At 48.4% G+C, this 8,619-nt stretch overlaps 1 protein-coding gene across 1 annotated transcript in view; it reads right to left on the bottom strand.

Annotated features, from left to right (window-relative positions):
• n4bp3 (NEDD4 binding protein 3) overlaps positions 1 to 7,174 on the bottom strand; it is a 52,501-nt gene extending 45,327 nt beyond the window's left edge. Inside the window, exon 1 of the mRNA XM_088933488.1 lies at positions 7,099 to 7,174. The gene's annotated coding sequence lies outside the window, so the exon portion shown is untranslated. The remainder of the gene's footprint in view (positions 1 to 7,098) is intronic.
• Positions 7,175 to 8,619: the final 1,445 nt, after the last annotated feature.

Here is an 8,619-nt window from a genome sequence, read left to right on the forward strand (position 1 = left end):
CTGTACCATTCCCAACAGTTTGCGATCAGTCTCACTTACAGTATGATGACTGACTGTCTTAGATGCAAATTATTTTGTCTTATATCGAGGTGCCAGTAAAGTTGAGAAACCCAGAGTACTAGTCCTTGCAAAACCAAATATGCACAGGTGCAGCAGACACGCACGGGAAATGGAACACACCTCCTTATTAATCCCCCGTCATCATCAAAAAATGCACACTGGATACGGAGTGCCAGGGAGGAGCAGGAGAGGGTGACAGGCAGGCCGAGATATCCCCTCCCAGTGGATGGAGATCCAGCAGAAACATGTGTCTTTACAACAGAGAGATTGCTCAGCCTGGGAAACTTGTGCTCTCCGGATTGTAATTACACACAGTACCTGCCCAAAGCACTTCACACATTCGAAAAATGCGCAGAACAATCTCTCCCCGCCTGCCCTTTCAGGGCTTCCCCCCACCAAACAGATGCTGTTCAGTAAGTTTCGCCTCAAGCCTCCACCATCCCTTGAAAAGAAATCTCCTGGTCTATACCGTCTCGTACGCAAGCAGGTGTTGATTACCCATCTCTTTGCCAGCAGGGCAGGTACTGTGACGTTCAAACAGTGAGCCCTTGTTTCAGGCTCCGGGGTACTCCTGTACCCTCCATTGTATCGACTCTGCTCACACAATAAGAGCAGGCCTTTGTGCAGAAACACCTGCAGGTGTAGGATTAAAAACTGATGTCTGGCACAACAGAACATGGCAATTCAATTAAAACCGTGAGAGATCTATAGAGCAGCTATATAGACCACATAAGCCAAGTAGGCTTGCTTGATTTTTTTTAAACACACCCTCGTTTTAATTAGGTAATGCACCACTTTTATTAGCTAACACAAAGGGTTTTCACTATCTTTTTAAATGATAGTTTCTTTCAACACATGAGTCAACAGTGGTAAGTCAGCTGAAGTGCCCCACCAGAAAAAAAATGGGGCTTTCATTTAACTCCCTGGTGCTGCAGAATTTGTGGAAAACAATCCAGCACCCCAGCTTCTTAAAAACATGCTGCTTAGTATTCCTGTCAACACTGTCTAAAGAGTTCCGGTTAAAAGGAACACCCTCTTCATCCCCACCCAATATGAGTAACAGTACCTCAGAACCCAGACATACATTGGGCAGAAACATCTCTCTCCTGTGCAGAATCGCTAACCAAAGGCAATTTGAGAGGTTCAATAAAACAACAGGTTGTGACACAGAGTTAGTTTTTTTACATCTGAAGGTGCACGATTTGCTCTGCTTCTTTCCTTCCTTGCTCAAGAGAGCTTAAGCTCTCAAATGACCACAACTGCAGCTCGATTTTAAGGGTGTAGGAAAGTCAGCAACAGAAAAAACAATACCCCTTTGTCCCAACGCACAGATTCCGAACGGACTTGCTTTTCTCAGATGCTCACAATTGCGAAAACGTTAGAAGCACAGTTATGTGCCAAAGAGTGAAGAAGCTTGAAAGACGACCATGCGGTTTAGCTGACAGGGCTGCAGAATGGATACACACGCGTGTGTTGCAGGAAAAAAAAACAGCCACCAAAAACCTGAAGGTGGTCTGCGTGCACGGTACGTACAGCACTCCACCCAGAAGGGTGTAAAAAGTGCTGCTTGAGAAGAAGCTCGCTCTGCGTGAGCTGCTCCACCACCAGTGGACTGAGAAAGATCTGCGACGCCTGGAGGCCGTGCTCGGACTCATCCTGCTTTAGAAAGGCCATCCTGTTATCAGGCAGGTCAGCGATCTCTGCAGCAGGCCACCGGTTTCTAGGTTACAGCTGGGCGGTGGGGGAGAATGCTGCCGCCCCCTTTTGTTCCCAATGTTGTTTTGTGAATCAAAGGAACACAGCGACGCGGGGGTTCGTCCGGAGAGGGAAGGAACGCAGAAAAATTGACAACAGGTTGCACAAACCACAACGCTGGGATCGGTCAGCGCACAGGTTGAGGGGCTAGGCTGGGGAGGGTGGCCGGGGTAGGACAGCCCACCCAAAAAAACAAACTGCGCCCTGACTGACCCCCCCCCCACCCCAAACCAGGAAGTGATGACAATTGAGCAGGCTAGCTGACAATTGGCAGCAGGCAACCCCCAGCCCAGACCTCTCCCTAGGGAACATACACCAATTATCTCACCACGTGCCAGCCCTCAGCCAGCATTCCAGGGCTCCCTCATCACAGCTTCAAACACTCCCAGAGTCCTCAGAGCCACAGAAATGCATGAGAATCTCCTTATTCCAAAAAAACACAAGCCTCTCCTTAAAACCCCCCAGCACCCAACAAACCTTGGCATCTCCATTCTATCCCACAAAATAAAAATCATCCAGCCTTCTGGGGCCAAAATCCTTATAGACTCCTGCTACTAATATCCTGCACAAATCCTTCAGGAAGGCTCGCTGGAAGATTCTGAAGGAATGAGCTTTCACAGAAAAAAAGCAGTCTCCAAAAATCTTTAATTCGAAGTCTTGCACGTCTCTTAGAATGATTGTATTTTTGTGTGTGCGCGCTCATAGGTAGGGTTGCAGAAGATCTGATGCATGCACAACTCAATCTCCCTGCCTGGTGTTTAACGGGTGAGACTCGCAGTTGAAGATCCCGCCAATACTTGAGGGTCAGTTGGTCACAAAGCCTTGCAATGGAATTCACCAATGTTGCAAGGTGACCAACGGATAACCACTTCCCCGCATTAGAAACACGACACGAGTCACTTGCAGGAGAGAGTCTTTGATCTGTACATGAGGACACCCCTAAATGCAATCTATGCTTTTGACAACAGGGAGTGGATTGCACGATTCTAAAGTTTCTGTAAAGAAATCTCTGTGATAATCTACAGGGATCCTGGGACTTTCACACCCAATTTGTTTTCCTCATTCCAAACATTTTACTCTCAACGGAAATGTGGTACAACAGAGACAGCAGAAGAAATAGAATACTGGCCTTCACATGCTGAACCTTATACATACCCTATACACAATCGTCATATTGCTACATTATGTTGTAAGAGAAGCATGATAGCAATTCACATGTGCGAGATACAGAGTGCATTGCAGTTTGGAAATGCAGCCCCGAGTGAGCCCTCACAGTTGTGACACAACAGGTAATGTGTGCACAACATAGCCACCACAAACACATTCGTATCACCCTCTAATGTATTATTAAGGTCTGTTACAGCTCATGAAAAAGAGAAGCTAGCCGTGCCGTAACTGGCAGAAAGCGGAGTAACTCACATTATTTTCTGTTGCGTGTGTGCACCAGGGTGCTCATTCTAAAGTGGCAGGGCTCTGCAGCTTTATCACAACAAGCGCTGTAACGTGCCAGACAGTAGCTGGCGGGATAGATGGCCTGGGGGAAGTGACAAGGCAGGGCTTTCCGTGTGTTGATCAATGGAACTGTAATACAGCTCAAACACTTAATTAAGCAGATGCAAGCTAAGCACTGTCTCGGCTGAACAGGCCAAGACCAAGTACGGAACGCACTGCCGCCGAAATCAGCTGACGCCAATTCCGAGCTGTGATAAGCATGAGAGAAGATAGTACTGCTGCAAGAAACACGGCCCTCTGCGTTATCAGGTTATATCGGCTGGGCTTGTGGTGGGGAGGCATGATTCTGCCTTGGTGAGTCGAGTGAATGCCACAAAGTACAGTCAGCCTCTCATAAGCGATACCTCGGTAATTCGCTGAACTGTCCCTCTGTCACAACATCTCCAGAGGTCCTCCCAAAGAGCTAATAAGCAATTAATAATAAGACCAGTTCTACTAAGGCTAGTATTGTTCCAAGAACATGCACAGGATCAAATTTAACATCCAACTTGTCTCAAATGTTCTTGCTCAGGGTCAGATGACCACAACATATTATCTGGATGCAAAAACAGCAGACATACAACACCCCCTCCAGCTTCCAGACCTGTATACGCACAGGGACTTAAATAATCACGCTGACCGATGAGCGTGAGAGACGTCTGATTAGGAGAACACCCCCCCTGGAAAAGGCTTTGAATCACTCTGTGGACACCCTTGGATTAATGGTGTCGATCAGGGGCTTATGGAAATAGTGAACCTTCAGACCCTTTCCAGAAGACAGCTCTCTGATAGAGGCATTACAAGGTGGGACAGTCTAAAATAATGATTCATTTATACTCTCCCACTTCATTCTTCATCTCTATACAGTTTCCTCTGGGGGTAGAAGTTTTACTTCTATATATCAGTGCAGCATTTTATATACATATGTTTAGCAGTGTGGAGCAGTGATAAGACCATTCAGAGTCTGTAGAATCTGTATAAACGCTGATAAATCCTAAAACGGAATATACAGTTGTACAATGGGAAGCTTTTCCCTGAATCGTTTCAGGTTTGGTAAAGTAAGGGGATATTCTGTTAGGTGCCGTGCTGCCATGCCTCTGAAGTGCTCAGAACGTCTGGGGAAAAGGTGCAGTATGGTTCATCCTTGACTAACAAGGACGGGCTCAGCCCTGGCACTTTGCTCAGGCCAGCTGCTGAAAGTTGTCTGAAGAAACTATCAGTATTTGAGCAGAAAACAGCTCCCTCTCGGCCTTTGTCCTGCGGCTATCGAGAGAGCCAACAGCTCCCTTCTTTACTTTCCTGCAGAAGGGCAGGGAAGGGACTGGTCAGGAGCCCGTTTTTAAACGGCACCACGGGCTCCGGGCCCATCTGGTCAACCTCTTCAGCCAGCAAGCAAACTCTTGCCTTTCCCACTGCTAGCAGAGACACCCCAACCTCAGGGTCACAAAAGCGCTATTCCTAAGCAAGAGTCCATAAGAAAACGGATCCTTTCAGCAACATACAGTGAGGCAATCAGAAAAACTGCACAAGAAGCACTGCAGTCTGTTTACACCCACTGGAGTGCTGTTTGTCTGCAGCCTCTCCCTGGCCATTCACTGAAATTCACTTTTTCAGAGACGTCAGCCTTAATCTAAACTATTTCGTTGAGGTGGATAATAGGATGAGTAAGCATAAAATCCTGAAGCACTGCTAGATCACAGCCAGTGATGTAATGGTGAAGTGCAGAATTAATGAGCTCATGTGCTCAATGAAACACCCATAGATACTATGATTCACTAATAAGACATGCCATGGTTGTAAAGTTTTCTGGAATCCTTCAGGATATAAAGCAATATCTTGAGTTCAAGGAATTACTGTAGTCATTTACCAGCACTGTGTTTCAGTAATAATGGAATAATACAGGGCTTACAGGTGACTCTGCAAATAGCCTCAACACGCTATTGCACATTTCCTTGAACCCAGCAGATGTGGATGTGGTACCATAACCTACTCACTCCACTGAGCTGCCCAGTGAAATCGGCTCCTCTCCAAGGGCTGGCAGTGGGTGCTAACAGCTCCCGTTCCTACACAAAGACAGAAAGTTATTTCCCTTGCCTGCGAGTCTATTGTCGGAGCTGGGGGCTGCTCTGCGGGTGTTTTTCTGGTTTTGTTTCAGCACATACCCACAGCTGTCGGTAGAGTTGAAGACAAAAAAAACAACAACACGTTTCTTCTAAAATCACAGGGACAGAAAGGAGAGGAGGAGAGGGGGTCTTGGACGTCAACTCTCCTGGGAGCCCCAGTGTATACTGAACAATGGAGAGAAAACAAAGCTGCTTTCTGTTCCCGATATAGCACCGACTATACAATACAGTCGTTTTTGCATAATCGCTTCCTGATCTTAAGAGAGTTTTACTCGCGTCTGGTGAGCACCAGCAAGCCGCGCTGTGGACGATTAACCCTGTTGCAGGAGCTGAGCCGCGATTGACACGCGTGGGTCAAGAGGAAATGATCCACAGAGCGCAGTATCCCTTAGGTTTCCCATGGGGGGAAAACCGGGGGGGGGGGGGGGGGGTTGTTTAGGTGCTCAGTCTACATGACTGGGCGCGTCGGCAACAAGGAAAGACCACCCGCCTGCTAAAAATTCCTCTTAGTCAGGAGGGCATACTATGGGGGCATTGGGTCGCGCCCCCAAAATTTTATAGTAGTGAAAGAGAGTCACCCCCTTCACGACAACGAGTGCACGGGACCGGCTGTTCGGAAAGGACAGATAATGACAGGTAAAGCACACGTCGCCCCGCAAAGCGGCCCGATGTCACCCACCGGCTGCGCAATCCGTGCGCTCACCCACTTCCCCGACCCGGCTGTCCACTCGGACAAGGTACCGTGCACGTGTCGCCCCCCCCCCCGGACCCTCGCGGAGCCGGGGTGCATCTGCACCACTGCCAGGAGGCGTGTGCTCCTGCCCATCACTACCCCCGTTTCCACTTCTGAATTAGACTATATATATCAATTTTATTATTGTTCCGCGATGGAGGCTGCTAATCGTCTTCCGGGTTAGAACTGTAAACCCCCTGCGTACTTACAGCAGCCCACTGGACCGGGACAGCGTGGTGACCAGCGGTGTCCCTCTGCACTTCCACCCCGTTACCCGTTTCGACTACCCCTTAATCAAGCAATTGGGGACCCATTCAGTCACGCAGCGGAAGGCGTGATGGCTTACACTGGAAACGTCCAAGTTGACGACCCCGCTGGCGTGCGGCAGCCACTTAGACCCGACTGTCCTGCCACTGCAACTGAAGTCAACCAAATCGCCGGGAGTGAGCCACCGCTTTGAGGTTTAGTAGCGGGGCGGAAAAAAACCACACAAAACACATTTGATCCGGACGGACCATTACAGCAGAAAACCCGCTGGTCAACAGCGCTGACCCAATCGATCAACAATCAAACAAACCAAACCCGGGAGCGAAATCGTTATCGGAAAGCAGACGAAAACCCGCGACCCCCTATTGCAAACCCTCAGCTGCCCCCCTCAAGTTTTTTTTTCTTACCCAGGGAGTTCTTGGAACACTTTCCCCGCCGACGGCTGTTTGCCTGAGGTCGCTAAACATCGGAAAACACTTCCATCTCTCTCACAACCTGCGCCGAGGAGAAAGCAGTCCAGACACCGCGCATGTAGCCAGTATCTCCAAACCACGGGGCTCCGGCATTTCGGACAGAAAGCAAAGCGAAGCGAAGCGACGCCGCAGGCGAGCGCAGGAGCCCCACAGCTGTGGTTTTCCAGTCGCAGCCCGTCGCAGGTTTAACACTTACCATGTTAAAGAGCAGACCAGCGCGCACAACCTCCAAGTGTAGTCCCGTTGCGTGCGGTTTTTATTTTTAAAAGCTACTTCCTAGAAATAGCTATACCTGGTTTAAGGGGGGAAAAAAGGGGGCACGATTTATCTTTTTCTAGTGAGCGGCCGACGGCTCTCTGTCCGGCTCCAGTCGGCGCACTGAGGCAGTTTTTCCCTCGTCGCGATTTGAACTTTTCTCCCCACCTCTCTCCCGCAGCGCACTTTCAATGGTCCTGGGGAGGAAGTGCAGGGAGGCAGTGCAAATGCATCAGCCCCCGTCTTTTCACATGCTAACGCACTGCCGGCACGGGGAATTGGGAATGGGAAATTTTCGGCTCTCCGTCCCGTGTGTGCAAGCGCAACAGCGCCACCTGTCTGTGCCAACGGCATGGACAATGGATTAGCTAGGCTACTTTCCAGCGGGGTCTGGCGTAAAAATAAATTGGGATGTTTATTTCCTGACGGTGTAACCTACTTTTTAACAGCAGTATCCATCGGGCATTGAAAACGTCTGTTTCTTTACAGATCATGGCTGGTCGGCATTATCGCTGGCAGAAGTCGGACAAAAACCTGTGGGAAGGACGCCAAAAACACTCCAGAAAAGGATTCAAAACTAGAAGTATTCTGTTAAAGAAACGGGAGTTTATTTAACCGCAAGCACATGCAAAAGGGGATAGTTCCCCCTTTTTTCCCCTGAGAGAGGGAATATGTTTTCCATGGAGGCTAAAATAATGCCATCCTACTACTAATGATTTTTTTACTACATGCTAATATAGTATTGTAACATTAGGATGGAAGAGGTACAAGATGTAGGGAATCAGAGATGTAATAGGTAAAGGTAATAGGTAAAGTTCCAGACAACGATGGGGGAATTTACTGATGTAGTAAATTAATATTTCAGTCAAAATGTTCATCCAGGAAGAAACTGGAAACGTGTCCGCAGGCTGAGGAAAGCACATGATAATACTGTGAATCAAGGAAAGATACAAGTTTACATTGCACGCCAACTGCAGTGAGCTCTCATTTAGATTACTGTGCTCAGCTTTTATTACCATGATACAAAAAACACCCAATATTGTTGTTCTGGAGTCTCTCCACAGAAGAAGAAGCAGGTCCAGTCCTCAAAGACACCTCCTGCACTGACAGCTGGACGGGCCTTAAACATTTCTGTGTCTAACAGAGAAGACTACAGAGGAGACCTGATTCAAGCACTGTACCCCAAATCCTCAAAGACACCGGGTCAACCCGGCGCACTGCTTCAGCACCAGGGGGCGCTAGTGGAAACGAAGGGGAAGGGCACCTACAGTGCCCAGCAAGGAGACGACACTGTACACCCAGGGTGGTGGGAGTCTGGAACAGACTGCCAGAGACATGTAGTTGTGAGGGAAAAAGGCGATACATTCCAAAACCTCAAATTCCTGCTGGTGGCTCTATTACAAAAAAAAGGAAATAATATTAATTTAAAGGATGAGGTATCACCACATATAGTCATCGTCCT

The sequence above is a fragment of the Atractosteus spatula genome, chromosome 14 (assembly GCF_055471065.1).
Source record: "Atractosteus spatula isolate fAtrSpa1 chromosome 14, fAtrSpa1.hap1, whole genome shotgun sequence".
NCBI classification, from domain to species: Eukaryota; Metazoa; Chordata; class Actinopteri; order Semionotiformes; family Lepisosteidae; genus Atractosteus; species Atractosteus spatula.